Source organism: Alligator sinensis, unplaced genomic scaffold (assembly GCF_000455745.1).
Source record: "Alligator sinensis unplaced genomic scaffold, ASM45574v1 scaffold737_1, whole genome shotgun sequence".
In the NCBI taxonomy this organism is placed as follows: domain Eukaryota; kingdom Metazoa; phylum Chordata; order Crocodylia; family Alligatoridae; genus Alligator; species Alligator sinensis.
In genome coordinates, this window is record NW_005841930.1 from 2769931 (window position 1) to 2779926 (window position 9996).

General features: G+C 45.7%; 1 protein-coding gene across 4 annotated transcripts in view; it reads left to right on the forward strand.

The window, feature by feature from the left end:
* The first annotated feature begins 6 nt into the window (after positions 1–6).
* Positions 7–9996, forward strand: part of LOC102388586 (D-aspartate oxidase) — a 213193-nt gene continuing 203203 nt past the window's right edge. For all 4 annotated transcript variants that reach the window (XM_025198859.1, XM_025198860.1, XM_025198862.1 and 1 more), the window contains exon 1: positions 7–38. The gene's annotated coding sequence lies outside the window, so the exon portion shown is untranslated. The remainder of the gene's footprint in view (positions 39–9996) is intronic.

Genomic DNA, 9996 nt, shown 5'->3' on the forward strand with positions numbered 1-9996 from the left:
TCCGAGCGCCTCTTCGACACCCTGGGGCACTTCGGCAGGTAGCGTGGGCGCCGGGCGCTCGCGGGTCCTGCCCGGGCAGCGCCGCGCGGGGGTGCGTGTGCGGGAGGGAGAGGGGCTGTGTGGGAGTGCACGCGTGTGTCTGCATGTGCCTGTGTGTGCATCCGGGAGAGGGTGTGCGTATGTCTGCATGTGCCTCTGGGTGCCCGCCTGTTGTGCCTCTGCGGGCATCTGCATGTGGGGGCATGCGTATGCACATCCTTGTGCGTGTGCATCTGTGAGAGTGTGTGCGCATGCATGTGAACGTGCGGGCATGTGTGAGAGAGGGCATCTGTGTGTGCACTTCTGTGTGTGACAGTGTGTGAGAGTGTGTGCATCAATGTGTGTGTGGCTGCGTGTGAGAGTGCGTGCATATGAACATGTGGGGGTGTCTGTGTGAGTGTGTGAGAGTGCATCTGTGTGTGTGTGAGTTTATGTGCATGTGTCTGCGCATGTCTGTGTGTGACTGTGTGAGAGTGTGTGCATCAGCATGTATGTGTGTGAGAGTGCGTGCACGTGCAGGCGTGGGTGTGTGCAGGGGTGACTGGTGCTCCTGAGTCTGGAGAGGCACCCACAGAAGCCGCCAGCAGCGGGGATGGCCCTGTCAGGAGGGGCACGTACCCCCACCGCCCCCGTGTCCCCTTTACCAATCACCTATAGGTGTGTGAGTGCGTGCATATGAACCTGTGGGCGTGTGTGAGAGTGCATCTGTGTGCGTGTGTTTATGTGCATGTGTCTGTGCACATCTGTGCGTGACAGTCTGTGAGAGTGCATGCATCAGCGCACGCGCGCGTGTGTGTGTGTGTGTGGCTACAGCTGCAGATAACTGGGCATTACTGGTATGTCTGTGTGTGCAGAGAGGGACTATATCATCCAGTATCAGTTACAGGGCAGCAATGATGTTTTCTGCTCTTGTTATGTTGAAACTGGTGCTTCTCAGCTGGGTGTTGTGAGATCCTTGCAGGGGGTCCACGGGGCAGTGTCAGTGCTATCAGGTGCGCAAACGCATTTCACAAGAGAAACCTAGAGATTTCCCATAGGAGCCACTGTGTTAAAAGCTTTTTGCCCTGCCATGGGCTGGCTGAGCTCTTTGCCTCACAAGGACAGCTCTATATTTCCCTGGTCAAGAAAATATGAGCCGGCATTTTCCAAGGGGTGCCTCTAGCCTCACGTGGAGTGTCTTGAGTCTAGAAAGGCTGAGAACCATTGGCTTAAATTAAGAAGTCATCTGCTAATTTTGTTGTTGCCGTGGCTGCTCTGTTTTGGGCTTGGCTGCTCTTGAAATCCCCGGGCTTGACATCCAGCTCAGGTGCCAACTATCAGAGTGCCCTCTTGGACGTGGCAGTGCCCCATTAAAAACACTTCCCAGCTGTTTCGATAAAGTCTTCAGAAATAAATGCCTGAAAGGAAATGTGGTGCTAATGGTAAAGCAGTGCTGTGTTCATCGCTTACATCAGGTAAAGCAATGTAGACTGTTGCTAAATGTTGTCTGGGAAAGGACTGTGTCCTCAGGGGTGTTTGAATACTGTCCACCACACTGGGGCTGTGATCTCAATTGGGGCTTTCTGGAAAGTACAGCAGTCCAAATAATATCCGTTCCCTATTCTGACTTGTATTAGTCACGGGAGGATTTGGAAGTATCTTGTGAATGCAGGTATGATATGACAGGGTGCTACATGGCCTTTCACAGCACCTGATGAAGTGAGCTTCAGTTCACAAGAGGTTTTGCCTTGTGTATACATCTACTTCCGTTAGATTATAAGGTGCCAGTCTACCTTGCCTTTCTACCACCCTCACCCATAGTTGTTGTGTAACTTGCTCTGTGGCCTGTTTCCAAGTCTGAGATGTCTGATTATTATTGGAAAAATGAACAAGTGTGGTACACAGACCATCGGAGTGTTGAATGAAGGCATGGTTTATCCCGGAGTAAATATAGAGAGCAGTGTATGAGATACCTCACATCCTGCATGTAGGTGAGGGTCAAGAATTGACTTTCTGGTGAGTGTGGATTACACTTTACATGGTAGAGATTCTTTTACATTCAGATCCCCTATTCTATACCGTTTTGTCTAAGCTTTTATACTCTGCATAGTGTCAATATTTGAAGACTCTGCCAGCTTCTCCTTCTTGGGTCCTATCTGTGTCTACCAGCTCTGGTCTATGCCAGTCTGTCTCTCTTCACTTGTCAAAACTCCTGCATCCTCTTCCCTTTTGTTGGGGTCATGTTATACCTCACCTAGTAAATTGTTGTGTACATAAAATCTCAAACACTCCCTGAGATCCACAAAAGTGGCATCAAGTAACAAAATCCGAAAACATCTCAAAGGTACTTGAATGCTGTTCCTTGGCTAAAAGAAAAGAAGGATACTTTTTTAGCTCTCCTATCCCACAACCACTTTGAAAGCTTATCCACAAACTTCATATTTTTCCATCGGGGGAATACATATGACTGAAACATTTAAGGGAGATTGGTTTTGCTTTGTCTGAGATCAGGTGGAGAGTCAGGTGATCGTAGTCTGCTTCTAGACCTAACTTGTAGCATTGAAGAGACTACAACTGTTCTACAGTATTCTAATAGTCATTAAACACATCACAAACTCAGTAATACTTGGGCAAGTTCATAACATAAAATCTGCCACTCTCCTTTCAAATTATATTGGTGGAAAGCTGCTTGTGTTTTTTGGAGTGTGTTTGAGTGAACGTGTGGTGAACAGGAGCAAGGGAAGCTCTAGATCTGCTTTTACCACTGTTTCTGAGCTGTGCAAGGGCTGGGCTCAGCCTGGGACAGCATGGTGGTGCAATGGGTTTCCCCCTCCCCCCGCCTCCTACCAGACTGGCAGTGAACACCCAGGGGGACCAGGCAAGGGTGTCTGCAGCCACCGTTGTTTTGGGCCCTTGCGCAGCCCAGCAGGAGTAGGTAGGAGGAGCTGTGGAGCCTCCGCCACCCAAGGGTCAGCGGGGAGAGAAGCAGCAGCAGTCAGAGGAGGGGAGAAGCAAGGGGAGGGGAGGGGACATGCAGGGGAAGGGAGAGGAGAATTCTTACCTGCTTGCAGGACTTAGAAAAGTCCCTGGCTGCTGCTCCTGGAGTGTCGTGAGAAAGTGGGGCTTGGTAGTACCACTGCACCCCCTCTGGATCTGCTCCTGCTTTTCTGTGATCTCATTGTAAACAATCCATGCTTCCCCAATAAAACTTTTTGCAGCTCTCAGCAAATCCTGAAATGCTGTCATCTCCTGCAAAAGCAAGAAAATCTGGAAGAACTTATGTTTTTCTTTGCCTAATGTTTTGGCTGTGGAATATTTTTTGTAGTTTATTAAAAATGTGTTGTTTATAATAAATCCAAAAGTCCGTCAGAGCTGGCAGATATTTGGTTATGTCCAGCAGTTATTAGAAATAATCCACCTTGGCTGTCTGTACTTACCTATCATAAAGAGCTGCACTGCAACAAGGAGCATAGGGCAGATCTTTTATTAACACTGTGGATTATGTTTGGTACTGCATTTTAGGTTGAGAACAATACTGTTTCACCAGCAGAGTAGTTGCACAGGAAAAGCTTAAAAATAAAGGGAACAATACACAACAATTCATGAAAAATGAATGTGCAAATGCAAAGAAAAGGAGAGGATCAAATACAAAAGAAAGCCTGTAGATGGTTTGGTGAAAAATGTGGTAATGGAAATACCATGCTTACAGGTTTGTATGCTATAATTGTGGCAAGAGAAATCATAATGTCAAAGCTTGAATAGAAAAAAATTAAAGAAAAATGCATCATATTGAAGGAGTAAGCAGTGATGTGGATGATGAGATACTCACTTATAAAACATTAGTCCAGTGTATAACAACAAATGCATGTGGCTTGTAAAGATCAGATTGGCACCACAAAGTACACAGAAAACTGAATGCAATGAAGTGGGACCTCAGTTAATGCAGTCACACAGACTTCCTCAGGATCATATAGACAAAGCCAATGTCTTGATTATAATATCATTAGGACAGAGCAAATTACAAGCAGAATACCAAGGAAAAGGCTGAAACTTAGGTATTTCAGGCAACATAGCAGCCGCTGCTTTCAAGTAAAATATGATTCATGTAATAAACACAGAAGTAAAATAAAAAAATATAGTGGGTGGGTCTGTGTTCATTAATGCACCATCGTTACTGCACATTTAGTTTAGTACTTCCTTAATGAAGTACTAACTGAATGTGCAGTTACTACGTTTACTGCACAGTAGCTCCGGCACATTTTTTTTTTGGTGATGGTTACTGTGTAGTAGCCTAATAACACTGCGCAGAAGCTTATTAGCATGTTTTTTGACCGGCACACTATTGCTCAGTGTTATTACACCACCACGCAGTAAGCGTATTGTATAGACGCACCCACTGGGAACAAACAATACGCACCCACTAAGAACAGACAATATGCTGTGACACCTGCAGCAAAGTTTAACAGATAAGACAATTCAACAAGTATAGCTCACAGAGTAGCTATTGCATTAAGAAGAAAAGTAAAGTAAAGTAAAAGCACTAGAGCTTATAGCTACACCTAGAGATATTAAATCAATTTCATGACTCTTATGATTTGTAAAATAGCTGCCAATATTTCTTCCTAGCCTGTCAAATATGTGCAAAACTCCTGAGGTTACTGTTGTACAAAGATGCACACGGAGGAGCTTATCTTGGCATGATGCAATCATCACATGTATCAAAGAACTGTTGTTCTGAAGTATTACAACATGAATGAAGTGGTAACCTTACAGTGTCCTGCCAAGTGAGATGGGACATTAGTTCTATAAAAAAAGACAGACTTTCACATTATAATTACAATAGCTACTCAAACAAAGTATACCCTAGCTGGAAAGAAATATCTTACAATTCTTGCAAAGGAATAGTATCTTGTTTATGAAAACTTTGACCCATTTATTCATGAATGGGAAACCATTCAAATAGAAAGTGATTATAAGCCCTTTGAGAACACTTTGGGGGGAAAAACCCCACACTGTTCCTGGCCCAGCATACCTTCTGTGCATGTCTGAAACGCTTATGCTATAACTTAAAAACTACATACCAAGAAAGAAACTCAGGTGTAGATAGTCAATATCTATCTAGGACAGGCACACAGCATAAAAATATGGTAACTGAACTGATTATGAGTAGGGACCTATTTAAATGGCAGTTTTGTGATTCTCGTGGAAATCATGAAAAATGGTGATCTCCATGATCGCCACAAAAAATGGCATTGGCTGCAGTTTCCCAGGAAATCAACTGAAAAAACCTGTAATCAAAATAAAATGCTGGCTCCTCAGTGGGAGCCAGCAGTCCGGCCTTGCAGCCTGCCTGGGAGGGGAAGGCACTGGCTGGCTGGGAATCACAAAGGGCAGTAGCCAAGATGGCAGCCTTGTCCCTCCTCCCCTGCAGGACCTCTCCAACAATCAGCCCCAAGGGACGGGTCCCCTCCACCAAACAGCGCCGAGGGGTGGGGCCACCACAAAATGACTGTGAAAACAGCTCTTCGGGTTGTGACCAAGCTGTGAAAATTGCTTTCTCTTGCCGTGAGTTACGTAGGTCCCTAATTATGAGATCCCACCTGGACAGAAATACAAAAAACACAGGAAGATACATAGAAAGCATCAACCAAGCCAGTTTCAAGGCAAAGGTTGGAAAGAATCTGAAAGCTAACTATACCAGGCAAAGGTTTCACAGGTGCTCATGTCTGTCATTCTCGCAGGTTGGTTAGGCACTAAAGGAGACTCTTCCCATGCCTCTCAAGAAAGATGAGCTAAATGTGAAAACTAGCATCCTGTCTAAGCATAGGCAGAATAATGAATGGACCAGTGGGCCTGGGCCCAGGGACCCCCACCAGTCAGGGCCCAATTCGGGGGATGCCTTGCAGGTGTGCAGTATTCCAGCCTGCAAAAGTTCCTGCTTGGGGCTGCTGGGAGACACAGGGATGGTGCCAGCCTCTTCCTGGTGCGGGGACTGGGCTGGGTCTGAGTTCGGCCGGGCTGGGAGTGCTGTGCCTCTGCAGGCTGCAGGCGGGGGCAGGAGCAGAGCAGGTGGGTGGTAGTGCTGGGAGGGTTGGCTATGGGGGTGAGGCTAAGGTGAATTTTGGGGTGGTTATAGCTCCCGCAAACTTCCCCAGCACTGCCTGTGTACATGAGCACAGCTGCACATGGCCAGAAACACAGCTGAGCAGCCAGTTCCTTGCAGGTAACTCTAATGTGGGGGGAAGGGGCATGGGGGAGGGAAGGGGCGTGGGGGCGACAGATCAAGGCCCCATGGTGAGGGAGGGAGTGGGGCAGGGACAGGGGCAGGGAGTGCTGCCCAGCCAGAGTGGTGCATGGGACCTGGGGCTGGGGTGGGGAGTGGGACGGAGCTATAAGCAGCTCATCCAGGGTGTGCGGTAGGACAGGGGAGGGTGAGCCCCAAGCCCACAGTGGGCAGCCTGCATCCGCCCTTGTCCCTCTGGGCTCTGCTTTGGCCATGGTGGAGGAAGGAGAGGTCGGCCTGTGCTACCCCATTCCCAGCCCAGCTGGGTCCACCAAGCCTCCCCCACAGGGCATGGAAGCCCACCCCACTTTTGGCAGTGGCAGCACCAGGGGGGGAAGGGGCCCCTTGTTTGCCCAGGGCCCCAATAAATCTTAATCTGCCTCTGTGTCTAAGGGCAGTCATATCATAATGTTTAGGTCATTGAGAACAGGAATTCTCTCAACAATAAAACACCTGTTCTGGAATACACGTTTTAGGAAAACCACAGGTGCTGAATGCTGGGCAAACATGACCTAAAATAGCAGGGACCTGGTGAGCAGATGTCATGCATGTGAGGAAATGTAGGCCAAGCAGAAACGAAGGATACAATAAAATACCTATTGGCTTCAGACTTTGCAGCAAAGTAGGAACAAACCTTCTCAATGAAAATCACCCTTACCATCTCATTATTGTAGGCTGCTATTTAGACATCTGGAAACTAGATGAACCACCACAAAGCTATGGAGCATATGCAAAGGATAGAGTGTCCTAAACTGTGTAGTTTTAGGTAACAGATCCCAGTTGACTTGCAGTGAATTTGTGCAGTTTCTCTTGGAATGGGACTTTAGTCATAGCACTATGCCAGAGCCAGTCAAAAGAAAGTTAGAAAAAAGTAAATTAATGCTAACACATTTTTAACTAGAGAAACACTCCTGCAAAAGCATGCAGCATGGTGCAATACTAGATGTCAAGATGAGTGTGTACCTTGTTGTCTATAGTCCCATTATTACTATAGCTGACAGTTGTGAAAGGAATACACAAAAAAGAAAGAGGCACAAAAAGTCCAAAGTGTACTATGACTTAGAAGCTGAAGATTTTCCAGAGCTATAGCCCAGAGACCTTTCTAAGATAAGATTAGTTTCTCAGGACAAATTATGGAAACAAGAGGCATTTTTTTTAACAGATAAATTATTTATATAATGTGCTAGTGGATGGACATATATTTCACTTAAACTTTAAGCACATTTACCAACTGTTGGCATGAACATAAATTTGGAGGCTGGTGAGATATGAACTCCACAGAGGTTTGACCAGCAGAGCATGGAAGAAACACAGGATGGCAAGTGACTGATAGATATCTTAACAGAATCCCAAAATGCAGCAAGAAGAATCAAGTGGAAAGGAGTTCCCTGTTGTCAGAAGAATGACTTGCACTTTCTCCAACATTTAAAAGCATGCAAAGTGTACATAAGATTTTGTATAATACTCAGGCATGTAAACAACCCTACCAAAATTAGAGGAAAATATCGTCATTGTGAACAAATTCAGAGTTAGTTATTTGTTAGAAATGAATAAATAAATAGCATTAAGTTATATACATGATGAGCTAAAATATGTGCACTTATGATGAAAGGTTGAAGTATATAAGCAAGTTGTGGGATCTCTGTTTAATTTTGCTGTCTCCAATAAATGTGATATCACTTATTAAAGTAAGTGGAAGTAGTGTCACTGTGTTAATGCAACATACTAAATTCATGCCAAAACCTGTGGGAGGCAGCCTTAGTATTTTAGGTTAGTCCCAGGGTTACTGCTAAACAAAGTCTGGTAAAATATGATATGTGGAAAGTGGAAAATATAGGATAAGTAGTATCCACAAGCAATCTCTGACTGCCTTGACACATAGCACATTTTCACTGATGTAAATTACATTGATAAATGATACTAGGAGCTGGAAAGGACAGATGAGCAGCTATTATAGCACTTTGCCACTAGGTGGCCGGGAATAGGTATTAGCCTTTTTGGCTATAGTGAGCTATTCAAAAGTATGTACGTATGTATGTATGTATGTATAGGTATGTTTCCCCTATTCCTCCCTGCACTTACTCCATTGGTTAATTTATATTATTAGATTTATATACCACCTTTCCCAGCAAAGGCCATTGGACAGTTTACAATAAGAGATACAATAACTTATAAAAGCAGGTAACATTTTAAAATAAGATATAAAATAAAAACTCCCTAAGCAGTATCCTAGCTTAGCTTTGCTTGCTAAACACCTGTCCTGAATAGAAAGGTCTTATAGTGCTTCCATAAGATGTCCAAGCTTGGGCTCTGGTGGACTTCAAGAGAAAAAGAGTTCCAAAGGTGTGGAGCAACTACTCAGAATGATTTCCCTCATGTTTTTGCTAAGCAAACTTGGTGGCGTTGATGGTGCTTGCTGGAGGCTTCTCTTGGTTGACCTTAGTGATCAGGATGGGGCACAAGGTATAAGTCAGTCCCTTAGGTATGTAGGGCCTAGATTATTTAGGGCCTTATAGGTCAAAACCTGGACCTTGAATTGTGCCTAGAAAGCTATAGGGAGCCAGTGCAGAATCTGGATCACTGGAGTTATGTGCTTCTGGCAACCCATCCCTGTCAGAAGGCAAGCCACTACATTTTCCACCAGCTGCAGCTTCCAGGCAGTCATCAAAGGCAGCCCCATGTTGAGTGCATTGTGGTAGTCTAGGCTTGCATGGAGTCTAGTCTACTCTAGCATGGATGATTGTGGCCAGATCCAAATCTGAAAACAGAGATCATAGCCTTCACACCAAATGGAACAGTTGTATTAGGTAGCTTTAGACACCACAACACTTGCCTCTGATTTTTCTCAGGGTAATTTTACACTGGATTCAAGTAGTTACAATGGTGTAGGGCTGTATGTTGAGTGTCTGCTCCTTTTTTACACTGGTGCAAAGGTTGATTACAGAGCTGTAAACAGGTTGTTTGTATGAGCCCTGAAATGCAGCCACTGGATCTCTGAAGCAAATTACATTCATGAGAGAGTCCACATGTTATTGAAATAGCTGATGTGAGTGCCTCATCTTTCAGAATAGATCACTGGGCAAATGTTTACAGTGGCAGAGGTGATATCTTTTATTAGACCAACAAGATTTTTGCAAAAACCTGGAAGGTGTATTCTGTTTAGGGCAGCACAATTGGGAATTGTCAAAGACCAGTGGTAACCCCCTCATTCTGATGGCTCATGTATGCCACATCACTGAGCACGTCCACACATGCAAGCACATGCACTTGCACTAGCTCAAATAGAAGCGGTGCAAATTTGAGCCAGGGCTTTTTGCCTCAGCGCACGTGCCCGGCCATGCACTTTGGTGTGGGACAAATTGTGCCACTTGGGGCAAAATAACCCTGCCTGGCTCCTCTTGGATCTGCAGTCAGGGGGAGATACAGCCCGGTGCCAGCACCTGTGCTGTCCCCAGCAGTATAAAACGCTTCCCTGTCCTGGCCCCAGCAGTACAAAAAGCTGTCCTATCAAGTAGCTCAGGGCTACTTGCTCTCAGGAGCTTCTGGGGCCCAGCAAATTGGTACCTGGGGACACTACCCCTTGTGCCAGCTGGACTGTTGAAGCAGCCCTGAGAGTTTCCTGCACCCTCTACCCACTGCAGCAGTCTGGCAGTGGGGGCTTCTGCCTGGCTGTGACCTGCTGTGCACCTGCCAGA